Source organism: Dendrobates tinctorius, unplaced genomic scaffold (genome assembly GCF_039654945.1).
Source record: "Dendrobates tinctorius isolate UK_male_01 unplaced genomic scaffold, ASM3965494v1 ptg000058l, whole genome shotgun sequence".
Taxonomy (NCBI): Eukaryota; Metazoa; Chordata; class Amphibia; order Anura; family Dendrobatidae; genus Dendrobates; species Dendrobates tinctorius.
In genome coordinates, this window is record NW_027361726.1 from 2,469,606 (window position 1) to 2,489,146 (window position 19,541).

The window sequence follows — 19,541 nt, forward strand, 5'->3', positions numbered from 1 at the left end:
GGGTTGAACCAGGCTAAAGCCTCTCCCTCCAGGAGAGAGGCAAGGAAAGTCACCTTGGCCATGTCAGTCGGATAATGCTGAGGCAAAAAAATAAAATGCAGCAAGCATTGGTTGAGAAATCCTCTGCACAACTTGGGGTCACCATTGTAACGAGAAGGCTTGCAGAGACAAGGACAGGATCCTGTAGTGGGCACAACCATTGGATGTAGTACTGGAGGCTGAAGGACTGGGTAACCAGCAACCAGCAGTACTTTAGTTAAGTGGTCCTCCACAGAGGTCATGTAGTCCAACAGTTGGGTCTGCATCTCTAGTTGATGATTGAGTTCCAGATGGAGCTCTGCTAGCTGGGTCACGTTGGTGGGCTCGGCAGCCTGCAGTGTAGACAGGTGGGTATCCAAGGTTTGCTTAAAGACCACTAGCTGATCCTGACTCTGTTGAAGCGCAGCCAGCTCTCTTTGGGCTAAGTATCGGTTATCAGCAGAGTCCATGGCCTGAACAAACTGTTATGCCCACAGGGCGTGAAGATGTATAGCCGACTCACTTAACCATTGATGGTGCAGTGGTAGCTGTATACCCGATACACAAGAGACAGGAGAATGAGCTTCAAAAAACCAAGGATGTTTATTAAAGGAAGCAAACAAATGGAAAAGGTGCCTGAGGGAAGCACCCTCTGGACCATGACACAGAACCACGTAGTGGAGCACCGGGCAAGGTCTACCCCTATACAGGGATTCCCACGTCGCAACACCAGGTGACCTTAATGGCGCGATACCCAGACCAGAGGGATGACCCGTACAGACCGTATAGAGGAGGTGGCGAGAATCCCTGAAGTCCTGTGTAATCTCAGAAAGGCTGATCTAGCCGGCAGTGATATCTGGATGGTTCCGAGAGGAAAGCTTTGGTCATCCTGGGGTAGAAACCGGAGTGTTCAGAAGGATCCGGGACAGGAAACTGCCAACAGAGGATTCTGAGAAGACAGAGTTATTAGTAAAAAGACAATTCTAGCCTTAGCATGCAAAGCTCAACAGAGTGTGGCCTGAATGGGAGGCAACAATCCCACAGAATAAACACGTTGTTCAGGCACCTCCCTCAGGGGCCTTTTATGCAAGTTCTTAGCAGAGAAAGGAGCCGCTGATCATCTGGAGCCATGGACAGGGTGAGTAGTACCAGTGGAGCTGCGAGATAGGTGCCGGTCTTCCTGCGCAGCAGAAACCGGGCCTGCGGCTGTGGGCATGACAAATACCCTCACTGTCAAAAAGTTTTTTCTAATATCTAATCTGTAACTTCTACCTTTCAATTTCATTCCATTGCTTCTCGGGTTTCCATGTGCAAATGAGAATAATGATGATCTCTCTACACTGTGACAGCCCTTCAGATATTAGTAGACAGCTATTAAGTCTCAATATAAGCCCAACGGCGCTAAGCGTGATACATATATTACAAAAGCCTCAAGTTCTAAGGACAAAAACCACTTAATTTGTCCAGTGAAAAATGCAATAACAAGAAAGCTTTAAACACTCGCGCTAAATTATGTACCTAAAGGGTGAAAGTTTGCAAACCAAATCACATGGAACAGGGTTAGTGGAAATATGTCCCAATAGGACTATGCAGAAGATTACCTTTCTGTAGTAAGCAGTGACTTAAAAAAGCTGAAATCCTGGGGGTGGTGCTTTGTAGGCAGGTGAACTGAAGGTCCTTCTCATAAGTAGTCCATAGCAGAACAGTCCATGATACCATAGATCAAGATGAACGGGATTCTAATAGGAGACGTTGTCCCGGCCGGTAACTAACGCCAATCTGTAGCTCTGTAGCGGCCGCCTGTATGTAAGGCAGACGCCGCGCTAGAGAGAAAGCCGGCAAGGTGCAGAGACGCTGCAGGACCTTCCGTGACGTCACGGTCACGTGATAAATCACGTGACAGGCTGTGGAACGCTATGGAGCGCTCAGGGGGCCAAAAAACAACGTCTCCTATTAGAATCCTGTTCATCTTGATCTATGGTATCAGGGACTGTTCTGCTATGAACTAATTATGAGAAGGACCTTCAGTTCACCTACAAAGCACTACCCCCGGGATTTCAGCTTTTTTAAGTCACTGCTTACTACAGAAAGGTAATTAATCTTCTGCATAGTCCTATTGGGACATATTTCCACTAACCCTGTTCCATGTGATTTGGTTTGCAAACTTTCACCCTTTAGGTACATACTTTAGCGCGAGTGTTTACAGCTATTAAGTCTCCTCTTAGCCTTCTTTTTTGCAAGCTAAACATTCCCAGATCCTTTAACATTCTTCATAGGACATACTTTGCAGTCCGCTCACCATCCTGGTAGCTCTTCTCTGAACTTGCTCCAGTATTTCAAAGTCTTTTTTAAAATGTGGTCCCCAGAACTGGACACAGTATTCCAGATGAGGCCTGACCAAAGGAGTAGAGGGGGATAATTACTTCACGTGATCTAGACTCTATTCTTCCCTTAATAAATCATAGAACTGTGTTTGCCTTTTTGTTGCTGCATCACACTGTTGACTCATGTGCAGTCTGTGATCTTTTAGTATAATCAAGTTTTTTTTCTCTTGTGATGCTGCTTATTTCTATTCCTCCCTTTCTATAGATGTATTTTTCATTTTTCTTGCCCAGATGTAGAATCTTGCATTTCTCCCTGTTAAATACCTTTCTATTAGTCACTGCTCATTGTTCAAGCTTATCTAAACACCAAAAAAGGAGCATGAACTGCACCTCCAAAAATCATACGTTGATCTAATGCCACTAGGCAAAAATTTATATAAATGAACATGAGGTTCTTAGTTTAACATTCTGATCATGGCAAACCTCGTAGTGGGTCCTACCACCCTAACAGAGCGGAGCTGTGCACTGACCACCACCACAGCAGCCATGAACCAGCAGGGCAGACGGCCTGGTATCGCCAGACCGCGCCACCCCACCAGCACAAAACCACAGCCACAATGGCCGCCACTCAGCACCAACACCAAAAGGAGTCCCTTTAGCCTCAACGGAGCGGCGCCAAGTGCCGATCACCGCCACAGCAGCAATGCACCGACAGAGCAGATGGCCTGGTGTCCCACAGCTTCCATGCTGCAAGACAGAGCCCCCATAACTCCAGACCACGCAGCCCCACCAGCACAAAATCATAGCAACAGCGGCCACCACACAGCGCACACACCAAAGGAAAGGAGCACTGAAACTCACCTTCCTCCAGCTCTTCAGTAAGAGCAGAAATGGGCTAGACCCCTTACTCCTCTCATTGGGAACAGGTGATTTAATTATCAGGATACTGCAAAGTAAGGGGTCTAGCCCTTTTCTGCTCTCACTGAAGAGCTTGATGGAGGTGAGTTTCATTGCTCCTCACATTTGGTGTTGGTGCTGTGTGGTGGCCATTGTTGCTGTGGTTTTGGGCAGTCTGGAGTATTGGGGACTCTGTCTTGCAGCATGGGTGCTATGAGACACCAGGCCATCTGCATTGCCGCTGTGGCCGTGGCCGACGCATGGCTCCGCTCGGTGGGGACAATGTGGACTCCTTTCATTTGGTGCTGATGCTTTGTGGTGGCCATTATTTCTGTGGCTTTGTGCTAGTGGGGCAGTGCGGTCTGAAGACATCTGGCCGTCTGCCCTGCCAGTGCATTGCCGCTGTGGCGTTGGTCGGTACGCGGCTCCGATCCGTTAAGGCAGTAGGGACCCACTACGATGTTTGCTGTGATGTGGCAGTGGGCTTCATACAGTCTGATCAGAATGTTAAACTAAGAACCTCATGTTCAGTTATGTATATTTTTGTCTGGCGGCATTAGATCATTAATGTTGCACACAAACTCCAAAAATAAATGGAGAAAAAGGATGACTGGAGCAAGAATAGTTTCTACTATATAATTGTCTAATTCTGTCTGTCTGTCATGGAAATCCTGCCTTGCTGATTGGTTGCGGCAGTTAGGCCGCGACCAATCAACAACAACGGTGACTGCAGCTCTGGGTGTAACTGGACTACAATACATTAGGTAACAGCAGAACAGTGACTGCAGCTCTCGGTGTAACTGGAGTACAATACATTAGGTAAGAGCAGAACAGTGACTGCAGCTCTGGGTGTAACTTGAGTACAATACATTTGGTAAGATCTGAACAGTGACTGCAGCTCTGGCTGTAACAGGAGTATAATACATTAGGTAAGAGCAGAACGGTGACTGCAGCTCTGCGTGTAACTGGACTACAATACATTAGGTAAAAGCAGAACAGTGACTGCAGCTCTGGGAGTAACTGGAGTACAATATATTAGATAACAGCAGAACAGTGACAGCAGATCTGGGTGTAACTGGAGTACAATACATTAGGTAACAGCAGAACAGTGACTGCAGCTCTGGGTGTAACAGGAGGACATTCGGTAAGAGCAGAATGGTGACTGCAGCTTTGGGTGTAACTTGTGTACAATACATTAGGTAAGAGCAGAACAGTGCAGCTCTGGGTGTAACTAGCGTACAATACATTAGGTAAGTGCAGAACGGTGACTGCAGCTCTGGGTGTAACTGGACTACAATACATTAGGTAAAAGCAGAACAGTGACTGCAGATCTGGGTGTAACTGGAGTACACTACACTAGGTAACAGCAGAACAGTGACTGCAGCTCTGGGTGTAACAGGACTACAATACATTAGGGAACAGTGACTGCCGAGCTGGGTGTAACTGGAGTACACTACATTAGGTAACAGCAGAACAGTGACTGCAGCTCTGGGTGTAACAGGAGTACATTAGGTAAGAGCAGAGACATGACTGCAGCTCTGGGTGTAACTTGAGTACAATACATTTGGTAAGATCTGAAAAGTGACTGCAGCTCTGGCTGTAACAGGAGTATAATACATTAGGTAAGAGCAGAACGGTGACTGCAGCTCTGGGTGTAACTGGACTACAATACAATAGGTAAAAGCAGAACAGTGACTGCAGATCTGGGTGTAACTGGAGTACACTACATTAGGTAACAGCAGAACAGTGACTGCAGCTCTGGGTGTAACAGGAGGACATTTGGTAAGAGCAGAACGGTGACTGCAGCTTTGGGTGTAACTTGTGTACAATACATTAGGTAAGAGCAGAAAAGTGCAGCTCTGGGTGTAACTAGCATACAATACATTAGGTAAGTGCAAAATGGTGACTGCAGCTCTGGGTGTAACTGGACTACAATACAATAGGTAAAAGCAGAACATTGACTGCAGGTCTGGGTGTAACTGGAGTACACTACATTAGGTAACAGCAGAACAGTGACTGCAGCTCTGGGTGTAACAGGAGTACATTAGGTAAGAGCAGAAAAGTGACTGCAGCTCTGGGTGTAACTTGAGTACAATGCATTTGGTAAGATCTGAACAGTGACTTCAGCTCTGGCTGTAACAGGAGTATAATACATTAGGTAAGAGCAGAAAGGTGACTGCAGCTCTGGGTGTAACTGGGCTACAATACAATAGGTAAAAGCAGAACAGTGACTGCAGCTCTGTGAGTAACTGGAGTACAATACATTAGATAACAGCAGAACAGTGACAGCAGCTCTGGGTGTAACTGGAGTACAATACATTAGGTAACAGCAGAACAGTGACTGCAGATCTGGGTGTAACTGGAGTACACTACATTAGGTAACAGCAGAACAGTGACTGCAGCTCTGGGTGTAACAGGAGGACATTAGGTAAGACTAGAATGGTGACTGCAGCTCTGGGTGTAACTTGCGTAGAATACATTAGGTAAGAGCAGAACAGTGCAGCTCTGGGTGTATTTTGCTTACAATACATTAGGTAAGTGCAGAACGGTGACTGCAGCACTGGGTGAAAGCGGACTACAATACATTAGGTAAAAGCAGAACAGTGACTGCAGCTCTGGGAGTAACTGGAGTACAATACATTAGGTAACAGCAGAACAGTGACAGCAGCTCTGGGTGTAAGATGAGTATAATACACTAGATGGTGGCCCGATTCTATTGCATTGGGTAGTTTAGAGTCTCTGTTAAAATAAAAAATAGTTATATACTCACCTTCTGACGGCCCGCGGACTCTGTCTCTCCTCTCAGCACGCTCCCGGCATCTTCCGGTCCCAGTAATGACTAGCGAGAAGGGCCGGAGATGACATCACTCTTGCGAGAGCGCGACGTCATCAGCAGTGTTTCGCACAAAGCATTACTGGGACCGGAAGATGCCGGGAGCGTGGTGAGAGGAGGGACAGAGTCCGGGGGCCGTCGGAAGGTGAGTATATCAATATTTTTTATTTTAACAGAGACTCTAGAATACCCGATGCGATAGAATCGTGCCACCATCTAGTCAAAGATAATCTTTATTGTGAATAAAATTTAGGTATCCATAAAAAATCACATCAAGAAGTGAAAACCACAAATGGAAGGACACGGATCAAGGGACATATGGTAAGTACCTCAGTTTTTTGCACAAGAAATAGACAATAAGATATATACATATATTTTGAAACTCACAAGAATGTTAGTGTGTCTCAGTATTTGCATAAATATTGACAAAGGTTATATGTATATTCTTAAACCGACAAAATTAAAAGTATTCAGACAATACTGAGTGCACTAATGGGGTTAAAAAAATATATAGATGCAAAAAAGATTGCAAAAAAAGTTGCAAAGAACGATGGAGCATGTGAAATGTCCCCTAAGTTTATCAGAACAGTAATATACCACACATAATATAGAGATCAATGTAAGGTGATCCCAAATCCAAGCCTAAAGTGCAATAGTGCATATACAGTGCCTTGCGAAAGAATTCGGCCCCCTGGAACTTTTCAACCTCTTCCCACATATCATGCTTTAAACATAAAGATACCAAACATAAATTTTTGGTTAAGAATCAACAAGTGGGACACAATTGTAAAGTTGAACGAAATTTATTGGTTATTTTAAATTTTTGTGGAAATGCAAAAACTGAAAAGTGGGACGTGCAATATTATTTGGCCCCTTTTACTTTCAGTGCAGCAAACTCACTCCAGAAGTTCATTGTGGATCTCTGAATTATCCAATGTTGTCCTAAATGACTAATGATGATAAATGTAATCCACCTGTGTGTAATCAAGTCTCCGTATAAATGCACCTGCTCTGTGATAGTCTCAGGGTTCTGTTTGAAGCACAGAGAGCATCATGAAGACCATGGAACACAACAGGGAGGTCCGTGATACTGTTGTGGAGAAGTTTAAAGCCAGATTTGGATACAAAATGATTTCCAAAACTTTAAACATCCCAAGGATGTTCCCTATATAGTAATGAAAGCAAGGACAAAAAACTATATACACCACAAATTTTGTTTTACAAGTAATTAAATCCCGTATTCTATGGTGAATGGGACCAATCTGTACAGATTTACCAATTAAATGTTGGTCACAGAAACTTAAAATTTCCTTTAGGAACATTAGAAGTTAACCAGGTTTCCTGTGTATTGCAAACACGATTGCGCACTAATAGATCAGAAAGATTGTTAGTTCTTTTATAGGAAAAACGAGGTTTAATTTTACATAGTTTATTAAGGTCCTTGTCGGCGTTTAATACATGCCAATTTTTACGAATCGTTGCATGGATAACCTTATCCAAAGGACTGTGTTTAAAGCAAAAATTAAAGTTTCTGTGACCAACATCTAATTGGTAAATCTGTACAGATTGGTCCTATTCACCATAGAATATGGGATTTAATTACTTGTAACACAAAATTTGTGGTGTATATAGTTTTTTGTCCTTGCTTTCATTACTATATAGGGAAGACAATAAGACCTATGTTTGTACGATTTCAGGAACATGTCCGTTCCATTTCAACAGGTAAAGGATCTTTGAGGCTGATTAAGCATGTACAGGAGGCGCATGGATCTAATCCATCTTGTTTGAAGTTTGCAAGTGGTAAAATTCCCACCAGGAGGTGGTGATCACAATAAATTATTATTGCAACGTGAATCAAGGTGGATTATCGAAACCAATGCACAAGGAGCTTTGGGGTTAAATGATAGATTAGATTATTCTGTTGTTCCTCTAATATTGCTTTAATATATTTGTTGATAACTTACAATCAGTAAATTGGATGTATTTTTTGCATTGTTTAGAAAAAAAAATAAATTTTTTTTGCATTCATTGCTGTTTTTAATTTGAATATGTAAATGTTGTATGGTAATTTTTTTATTACAAGCCTTATAAAAGGATATGACGTTGTAACTGATGCATCTGGACCTGTTGAAGCGTGTGTAACGCGAAACAGCTGTAGTCTTTTTCCCTGCATGTTTCTCACGTACCTAGCCCTCATGCTGACCTTGTCCAACTAATTCAATAACGGACTATGGTTTTTTAACGGATTCCACGAGTGCTGCATTTTTCTTCATTTTTTGGCTTTACACTACGTGTGGTGTCATGCAAGCACCGGATTTACCATTTTGAATATCACCCAGACGCCCGGATTTCAGACATCCATATATCCACCAGTCAGTAGACTTTGCTTGAGTGCCATTTTGCTGTTTCTCTCTGTTTACTGAACACCATCCCCACTGTCAAACATGATGGTGGCAGCATCAACAATCAGTCATACACTGAACAAATCTGGCCTTTATGGAAGAGTGGCAAGAAGAAAGCCTTTTCCCAAAGATATCCATAAAACGTGTTGTATAAACTTTGCAACAAGCCACCTGGGAGACACACCAAACATGTGGAAGAAGGTGCTCTCGTCAGATGAAACCAAAATCGAACTTTTTGGCAACAATGCCAAACGATATGTTTGGCGTAAAGGCAACACAGCTCATCACCCTGAACACACCATCCACACCATCCCCACTGTCAAACATGGTGGTGGCAGCATCATGGTTTGGGCCTGGATTTCTTCAGCAGGGACAGGGAAGATGGTTAAAATTGATAGGAAGATGGATGGAGCCAAATACAGGACCATTCTTGAAGAAAACCTGTTGGAGTCTGCAAAAGACCTGAGACTGGGAAGGAGATTTGTCTTCCAACAAGACAGTGATCCCAAACATAAAGCAAAATCTACAATGGAATACTTCATAAATAAACATATCCAGGTGTTAGAATGACCAAGTCAAAGTCCAGACCTGAATCCAATTGAGAATCTGTGCAAAGAGCTGAAAATTGCTGTTCACAAACGATCGCCATCAAACATCACTGAGCTTGAGCTGTTTGCCAAGGAAGAATGGACAAGAATTTCAGTCTCTCGATGTTCAAAACTGATAGAGACATACCCCAAGGGACTTTCAGCTGTAATCGCAGCAAAAGGTGGGGCAACAAAGTATTAAGTTAAAGGGGCCGAATAATATTGCACGCCCCACTTTTCAGTTTTTGAATTTCCACAACAATTTAAAATAACCAATAAATTTCGTTCAACTTCACAATTGTGTCCCACTTGTTGATTCTTCACCAAAAATTTACATTTGGTATCTTTATGTTTGAAGCATGATATGTGGGAAAAGGTTGAAATGTTCCAGGGAGCCGAATACTTTTGCAAGGCACTTTAATGCGCTCTAAATAATGATATGTGTGCATAGTAATCTGCTACGAGAAAACCAGGGATGTATAAATGAAGCAACTACAATGGCAATGAAAGGTTAAATACCTGATATGTAGCGCAGTGACAGTCCCACCAGAACCATGTCCTCACCCCGACAGCGCCATTTCGCTATTGCTCCGCTCGGTGGAGGCGATGTGAACGCCTTTCATTTGGTGCTGATGCTTTTTGGCGGCCATTATTGCTGTGGTTTTGTGCTAGTGGGGCAGTGCATTCTGAAGACACCTGGCCGTCTGCCCTGCCAGTGCTTTGCCGCTGTGGCGTTGGTTGGTGCGCGGCTCCGATCCGTTAGGGCGGTCGGGACCCACTAGGAGGTTTGCTGTGATGTGGCAGTGGGCTTCATACAGTCTGATCAGAATGTTAAACTAAGAACCTCATGTTCAGTTATGTATATTGTTGTCTGCTGGCATTAGATCATTGTATGATTTTTGGAGGTGCATTCGACTCTCTTTTTAAGCTTATCTAGAACCTTCTGAATTCTTTCTCTGTCTTCTCTAGTGTTAGCTATGCCTCCTAGCTTTGCATTGTCTGCAAATTTGATTAGTTTCATTCAGTTTACTTATCTAGATCATTTATAAAAAATGTTGAACAACACTGGGGCCAGGACAGAGCCTTGTAGTACCCCACTTGAAACACTTTTCCAATTGGATGTGCAACCATTTATTACCACTCTTTGAGTATGATCACTGAGCAAGTTATGAATCCACCTAACCGTAGCCTTGTCAATCCCATACTTGGTCATTTTTTAATAAGGATAGTATGAGATACTTTATCAAATGCTTAGCTTAAGTCGAGATATAGTATATCTACCACATTTCCCCATCTACCCAGTCAGTGATTCCATCATGGAGGTATTGCGGCTTACATCTCAGGGATCAAAAGAAATAGCAGTCCAAAATTGGACAATCTGGATCCTTCTCTCCCCTGACCAATCGGAGGAGAGTCAGAAGGCCCCTAAACACATAAGATTAATGGCTTTTCCTACGGAGGTCATTGATTCAGCCACTTACGTATATTATTTATGTGTGCCTTTCCGCCATTAAAAAAAAAAACCAAAAAAAAAACCAATGTTACAAAAAGCTTGTATTACCACTTTTCTTCTGGTAATCTGAAAAGTTTATTTTACCTAGGCAAAAAAGTTGCTGAAACCATGTACTGGGCAGTGATGGAGAACAAACATTAATTCGAATGATCATTCTGTCGATTGCTTCCCTGTTCAAAAGGCCCTTTAGGTTAAGTGCCCATTCTACCAGTGTGCACTTAGCCTTGAGAGATACCATCAATAGATTACAATGCTGTGGGCTGATACATATTATATGGGAGTGCATTGGTTAAATGGGCTTGAAAGATGGCCTAAAACAGACCTTTCTTATGTAAATTATACAAGTACAATAAATACACACAACATGGAGAACAGATCCTAGCTTCAAGAGTAGGGGGTAATACATGTTTCACATGCCGCTCTTCCACTGCAACTTTCAACAATAAATTGACTTACTTTTGAGTTTATGAGGCAATAAACAGTTTGGACCTTTGACCTTGGCATTCAATGAATACATTTCCAACAGATGTGTTTATTGACAGCTATTTACATGGAGACATTCATACGGACTGTGGGTATATTACATGGGAAGTCATATGTTTGAGTTTAACACTTTTCTCATATAAGTTTACATAAAAACACACACACAAGTGATTGAATGTTACATATTTACTTATAGAAACAGAAACATTCTTGCATGCAGAAATGTGGCGCAATTAGAGGAAGCACAAAGGGGTCAATTTATCAAAGACTGACTTCTGCTTACATATTGTCTTCATCTCGTGTGCAAGTTATTTGTTGAAGTCTGCGACTAAGCAGCGATGTAGAGACCGGAAAAGATGTGTCATCTATACATTTGTAGCAAGAGACTTCAAACCACATTCTGTACAGTCTGCTACTATGTAACTGCTATTCCGCAATACACCAATTATTCATTATCAATGAAGAAGTGTGCCTTGATGGGGAATAGTACAACTAGAACTTGGTTTAGCTTCTTTGTTGACATCCGTTGTCCACTATCCACTTCATTTTCATGGATTGTCAAAACCAAATATACTGAAAATGAAAAGGGGTTGTCCACTACCCTACGATACTTGGAAGTGTACCGAGTGACGTCCGCAGAGTGGAGTCAGGGGGAAGAATGCATCTACCCACACCGTGTGCGTGGCGGCATTGCTGATGTGCGCATATCTGAGCTCAGAAAGTGTCCATGTGTAAATGCACACACGCATGCTCTGGGTACCGAACACTGTGTGTTTGTTTCCACGATCAGGAATCGCTCAGGATTTGACGCGGGTGTAATCTGCACCAAATCTTCATCTGAGGTCACTGGCAGGTCACCTGCATTTTTGATGCCTTTTTTACATGCGTTTTTTCCGCATGCGCTTTTGATGCGTTGTTTCATTGCGTGCGTTTTGTTTGTCACTTGAAATAAAGCGAATTGAAAGTTAGTTTCTGAGAAGGGAAAAAAAGTGATTTCCTGTTTGCAAATACACGTATATTGAGGTATGTTCCCACGGTCAGTAAACACTGCGGGATGGATGCTGTGTTCATCTGCAGCATGAAACCCGCAGCGTCCAGCTGTTACAGAATAGTGGATGAGATTCCAAAAGAAACCCATGCCCATTATGCGTTCAGAGACACCCGCGGCACATCTGCAGAGATGGACATGCAGTGCGTCTCTCCAGACCACAGCATGTCAATTTATGTAGTGGAGATGCTCCGTCTCCGCTGCGTAAATTAGATACGGTGAAGCCGCATTATCTTCCTAGTCACATGCGTATTAAGTACGGGAATGCAGCTTACTACGCATGTGTACTAATTTACATAACAATAAATTTTGTGACACAGCCAGAAGTACAAGACACAGGAAGTGGAGAAAAGCACAGAGAGAGGTCCCCTTCTTTTTAATAAATAATAAATTAAAAAAATGGTGTGGGGTCCCCCTATATATGTTAATCAGCCAGAGTAAAGCAGACTAAGGAGACTTGTATTTCAGGCTGGCAAAGATCCATTATCCATTATCTATGAATATTACCAGCCTGATAATACCAGGCCGCAGCAGTCTGATTACCTTGGATGGTTAGCAAAAATAGTGGGATCCCCTCCAAAAAAAATGGCATGAGGTCCCCCTATATTTGTTAACCAGCCACGGAAAAAGCATACAGCTGCGGCCTGGCATTCTTAGGCTGACCCATGGATTTTGGCCCTCACCAGCCTAAAAATAGCAGCCCGCAGCCACCCTACAATTGACACATCCAAAGATGCGCCAATTTTGGCACTTTTCCATGCTCTTCCAACAGAAAATGGCATGTTGTCCCCTCATTTTTGACAACCAGCCCTACTAAAGCTCACAACTGGGGGTGGTGATCTCAGGCTGGTAAGGGGCCATTGATATAGGTCCCCTGACATCCAGACACAGCAGAGCTTGCAGCTGATTACCGGAGACAACTCTGTCCCTGGTGGTCACCTGCACTGCAGTTCTCAGGATTGGCTGATGAGCTGATTGTGAGAACTTGCCTAATGACCAGAGATAACCCCGACGGTCACGTGCATGGCCGTTCTCGCGATCAGCTCAGCTCATCGTGAGAACTGCAGTGGACGCTAACTTCCGACTGTGGCAGAAAGTAAGAAATTATTTAAATTAGTTCACATGCATAGTAAGCTGCGTTCCCGCACTTATTACGCATGTGACTACAGTATAAAGATAATGCGATTTTACCGCATCTAATGATAGTCTATGGGAAATTTATGCTGCGGAGACGGAGCGCCTCCGCAACATAAATAGACATGCTGTGCTCTGGAAAGACACGCTGCATGTCCGTTTTCGCAGGGATGCCGGAGGCATAGTGGAGATGGGATTTCTTGAAATCCCATCCACTATGATGTTAAAATCTCGCCGCTGCGGGTTTGACGCTGTGGATGTATGCAGCATCCAACCCGCAGCGTTTACTTACCGTGGAAACATACCCTTATAAGGAGTGGTCCAAAATTCAACCTAATTTTCGTCCCGACTCCCAAATCCCTATCTATTTAATGCCATAATCTAAACTATTTTCCCATATGCTTGAATTAAAAATTTCCTTAGTGATGCTGATGCCAAAAGATTTTTTTTTTACCACTTGTTCCACGCTAAGTTCCAAATTCTAATTGTTTCATATCACTAGAGAGCAGTGCATTGTGGGAGCTGAAGCAATTAAAGGGGATCTGTCACCCCATTTTAGCCCTATCAGCTGCCGGCACCGTCACCAGGGGCTTATCTACAGCATTCTGTAATGCTGTAGATAAGCCCCCAATGTAACCTGAAAGATAAGAAAAAAGAGATTATACTCACCCTGGTGTTCGGTCCGGTCCGATGGGTGTCGCCGTCTCCCATCTTCATACGATGATGTCCTCCTCCTTGCTTCTCCCTCATCTCCTGCGCATGTGTTGAGGGCAGAGCAGAGTACTGCAGTGCGCAGGTGGCGGATCTCTCTGACCTTTCCCGGCGCCTGCGCACTGCAGTACTTAAAATACGCCTGCGCAGGAGCCGAGGGAGAAGCAAGGAGGAGGACGTCATCGTATGAAGATGGGAGGCGCCAGACCGGACCGCAACACCCACCGCACTGGACCACGCCCCCCGGTGAGTATAATCTAACGTGTTTTTCTTATCTTTCAGGTTTCATCGGGGGCTTATCTACAGCATTACAGAATGTTGTAGATAAGCCCCTGATGACAGTGGCTGCAGCTTATAGCGCTAAAATGGGGTGAGAGATTCCCTTTAACAAATAGCAAACCTGTTGTCTGTCTCCAAGAGAAAGCGGAAAACTTTATTTACATTAAGTTTTTTCATGGAAACTATAAAATCTTACCGGATAGACACAATTAGTTTAGATTCTGGGAAAGTTTTTCACAGCAGGAGGGGGATACTTTATAGTTGAGACGATATTGGATGTGAAATGGTCTGAGTATTGTCAGCATATATAGACTGCTATTTTTGAGTCTCATCTGTAGTGATACAGTAGACTTGTCATTCAAACTATTTGTGATATAACCAAGCTAAAACAATCTAATATCTTTCCTTTTTTAAATTTTTTTGCTCAGTCTTTTGGGACTTTTTTTTTCAACCACCTTGTAAAAACATTTGACATGATTTCCTTTTTAAATAAACCAGTTGAGGCTGGTATATCAAAACTGGCTATTTTATATAAAAAGCATGGTAGTAGATTGTGCCAAAGTTATTAAAAGGGACAACCCAAGTTTTGGACTGTCAGATAATGAAATATACATCTTCAATGAGCAGTTGTTGATTCGTACCAAAATATGGTGTAAAACTTACTAAATCTTTGTAAAACTTGTTTCCCCACACTCACTCCTAGTACTTCATGCTCACTTTTTAAACTTTTGTCAACCTCAAAAATGATAAAATTTGCTCCATTTATAACTTTGCACAAATTATGTCTTTTTGAGGACTAGCTTATACCAGTGACTCGTGTAACTGCTTGATAACTGTGGGCTACTGTCTAGAAAATCACAGAACTTGGACCAATAGGAAGAACTGGGATAAGTACTTGGTCCAGATCGAGTAATCAAAGAAACTTTTGCACTCTCAAAATATATTGCAGTTAATTTTTCATTCACACGTACAATTTACAAGACAATCCTTAAACGGTGAGTGATTTTGGTCCTGAAACCATGGGAAAGTTTTGTTACATCGTAAAGGTTATGTTCAATTTTAAGACCTTTTTTTAAGCACTTAAGTGTATCTAAAATAAAAAAAGTTATTACGAAAAATAATGATTGAAAAAACAAACGAAAACAACCTATTATTGTACAGGAATATGGACTCTGAGTCATTCTACAAATAAATCTGCTTGTATTCTTACCAATTTGCTGGTTATGAAAAGGAGAATATGGAGTGACACGCGAGTGCTGGATAACACTGTACAACTTGTAATTTGTAACCATGAAGACAAAAAATTTTGCATAGGAACTGTCAACACAAAACGGCTAAATAATTTTTAACAAAGATTATTTGCAAAGTTGCTTCATTTTTCCTTTGTAGATTGATTATTATAGCAGTAACAAAGGCAGAACTTTTAAGCTTTATTTACCTAAGACTTGACAAACTGCTTAGATTAGTATGGTTGTAACGACTGCTTAAAGGTAGCTTTGGGTGACATGGGTGCATATAATTTGTATTATAATAATAATAACCTCTGCACAGTTTTACTTGGGTTCCACCTGTCAATAGGTGATAAATTTTGATTATTGTCAAACTCCTTTAAAACATTATACTTGTAAGTTGTATTGTAGTGCCACAAGCCATACTTTATATCTGTGATTACTATTTATGTTTCTTCAAATAAAAGCAGCCTTATGACCTTCAAAACAATAATCCAACCCCTCAAAAATTGATTTCCCCTGGTGCTTCAAATTGTAATGATGTCATGCTAAATTCTTAAAATCCAATAAAAGAAAATTAAAAATAGTAATGTACTATGGATTTACTTGGGTGCTATAAAACAATTGCAATGTTACTCCCTGGGGAATTAACTAAATAAGTTTATGCACCAGATTTTTAGCTTATCTTAATAATTTGAAGTCCTGCCAAGAAGAAAACCTTATTCACAAGCACCTCAGGTAAAGAAGATCTTATTTCGGTGTGATTATTATTTAGAAGTCCATAATTTTTATTTACAACTGTGTTACTAAATGAAACCCAGCAATACTCTCTACATTTACTGTTTTTTCCCCCTCCTTTAAAACTTTCAGAGGAAATTGGGCTGTAAAAAGTGCTTGTAATGGTGGGGAATGTTTAACATTGTACTTTTAAAGTAGATTGCATTGTCAGCAAATGATTTGAGAGCCTTGGCCAGTGGCCCATACATAAGGAAATACCCAATGTGCCTTTTGATGCTTGTGATGGAGGGCTGAAGGCATCCTTCAAAGCCTAGGGTCATACAGGGGTTTAAAGGGCTTCTATAAGTTGCAGTGGGCTAGTAGTGATTGAATAGCTATAGGTTCATGAATATTGCCTAAGGGCTTTGAGGAGATATATCCCTGCATTGGGTTGGTGACAGGTCTCACATTTGATGATCTTTCTCTTTAATGTTCTGCAAAGAGTCAAAGCCCAAATTTTCAGGTTTATTTACATGGACTGTAAAATTAAACTGAGTTTGATCAGGTAATCAGCAACTAAGCTTTTCTTCTACTTTAGATGTAAATCAGACATCTGATTGGCTAAAGATTTTCACCTATGTTATTTTATCAAATGAGGCCTGTTCAGAAGCATGTGAACATTTTACATACCTTTCCGGTTAGCTAAGCTCTATTTCACTTTACCAAACCGTAATTCATTTACACGATCATTTACCTGAAAGTTTAACTCTTTTTTTCCTTCACCCTCAGTTCCAATTCCCAGCTAATCCACCTTTCTACTCCACCAGTCTCTTAACCGATTACCCATTGATTAGAGATGTCTGCTCAAAATAATGACAGTGACTTACAAGACTCCATAACCTGTTCTCGTCATACATCTACGACCCAGTCTCCTGCTACTTCCTCACATGTAATCTCATCTCATAACCTTCCTCTACATACAGTGGGTACGGAAAGTATTCAGACCTCTTTAAATTTTTCACTCTTTGTTTCATTGCAGCCATTTGGTAAATTCAAAAAAATTCATTTTTTTTCATTAATGTATACGCTGCACCCCATCTTGACTGAAAAAAACAGAAATGTGGAAATTTTTGCAAATTTATTAAAAAAGAAAAACTGAAAAATCACATGGTCATAAGTATTCAGACCCTTTAGGGTGTGTGCACACGCTGCGGATTGGTCCGCGTGGATTTTGCAAAATCCATAGGTAAATTTCCAGGTCAAAAGACCTGCGGTTTATCTGCGGATTAGCCTGCGGTTTTGCCCTGCGGTTTATTACCTCTACAATGGAGCAAATCCGCACGGAAAAATCCACACCGTCTGCACTGCGGTTTCCATTTCCCATAGGATATTATGGTACTGTACACCGCAGCAGAAACTGCTGCGGATCCGCAGCAGAATCCGCAGCGTGTGCACACGCCCTTACTCAGTATTGAGTAGAAGCACCCTTTTGAGCTAGTACAGCCATGAGTCTTCTTGGGAATGATGAAACAAGTTTTTCACACCTGGATTGGGGATCCTCTGCCATTCTTCCTTGCAGATCCTCTCCAGTTCCGTCAGGTTGGATGGTGAACGTTGGTGGAAAGCCATTTTCCGGTCTCTCCAGAGATGATCAATTGAGTTTAGGTCAGGGCTCTGGCTGGGCCAATCAAGAATGTTCACAGAGTTGTTCTGAAGCCACTCCTTTGTTAGTTTAGCTGTGTGCTTAGGGTCATTGTCTTGTTGGAAGGTGAACCTTTGGCCCAGTTGGAGGTCCAGAGCACTCTGGAAGAGGTTTTCATCCAGGATATCTCTGTACTTGGCTACATTTATGTATCCTTAAATTGCAACCAGTTGTCCTGTCCCTGCAGTTGAAAAACACCCACATAGCATGATGCTTCCACAACCATGTTTCACTGTTGGGATTATATTGGGCAGGTGATGATCAGTGCCTGGTTCTCTCCATACATACCGCTTAGAATTATCACTAAAAAGTTCTATCTTTGTATCATCAGACCAGAGAATCTTATTTCTCATAGCCAGAGAGTCCTTCATGTGTTTTTTAGCAAACTCTATTCAGGCTTTCATATGTCTTGCACTGAGGAGAGGCTTCCATCGGGCCACTCTGCCATAAAGGCCTGACTGGTGGAGGGCTGCAGTGATAGTTGACTTTTGGAACTTTCTCCCATCTCCCTACTGTATCTGTGGAGTTTAGCCACAGTGATCTTGGAGTTCTTCTTTACCTCTCTCACCAAGGCTCTTCTCCAACGATTGCTCAGTTTGGCTGGACAGCCAGGTCTAGGAAAACTTCTGGTGGTCCCAAACGTCTTCCATTTAAGGTTTATGGAGGCGACTGTGCCCTTAGGAACCTTGAGTACTGCAGAAATTCTTTTGAAACCTTGGCCAAATATGTGCTTTGCCACAATTCTGTCTCTGAGCTCCTTGTCCAGTTCCTTTGACCTCATGATTCTCATTTGGTCTGACATGCACTGTGAGGTCATATAAAGACAGGTGTGTGCCTTTACAAATCAAGTAATATCAGTTTAATTAAACACAGCTGGACTCCAATGAAGGAGTAGAACCATCTCAAGGAGGATCACAATGAAATGGACAGCATGTGACTTAAATGAGTGTCTGAGCAAAGGGTCTGAATACTTAAGACCATGTGATATTTCAGTTTTTCTTTTGTAATAAATTTGCAAAAATTTCTACATTTCTATTTTTTCCAGTCAAGATGGGGTGCAGAGTGTACATTAATGAGAAAAAAAATGAACTTTTTTTGAATTTAACAAATGGCTGCAATGAAACAAAGAGCAAAAAATTGAAACGGGTCTGAATACTTTCCGTACCCACTGTACATGTCCGACCTAATTTTCCAATGCCTACCCAGACAATTTCCAGTCTATAAAGTGTCCCTTCCATTCTTATCAGGCATAATTTTCTGCCATCTGTCCACACACAATTTTCTGTTTATAACTTGTCACCTCAATACATTTCTGTCATAAGCTCCTCACACATAATCTCCAGCCTATATCTGTTGTCATGATGGGTGAGGGAGAAGCAAGATGTACAACATCTGGGAGAGGGAGGGGGAAGCCCAAACACTAGGGAAGGGGGGAGTGGAGATCCCTAGGCAAATCTAACAACACCCTGTCTCACCTGATGTCCATAAATAGGTTCGGCATCTATTGCCGAGCAAGAACCTAATCCTTGCCTGACCCTAGCAATAGGGAATAGACAGGGTGAGCACTAGTCAGCCCCCACTATAACAAAAGACAGAGAGGGTGGACAAACAAGGGGATACACTTAGCTTGAGAAGTCCACCGAGATATCATGCCAGCAATCCTC

At 42.2% G+C, this 19,541-nt stretch overlaps 1 long non-coding RNA gene across 1 annotated transcript in view; it reads left to right on the top strand.

Moving 5' to 3' along the window:
- Nucleotides 1–3,257: 3,257 nt before the first annotated feature.
- Nucleotides 3,258–19,541, top strand: part of LOC141092210 (uncharacterized) — an 89,040-nt gene continuing 72,756 nt past the window's right edge. The window contains exon 1 of the long non-coding RNA XR_012232705.1: nucleotides 3,258–3,342. This is a non-coding gene — a long non-coding RNA (uncharacterized lncRNA). The remainder of the gene's footprint in view (nucleotides 3,343–19,541) is intronic.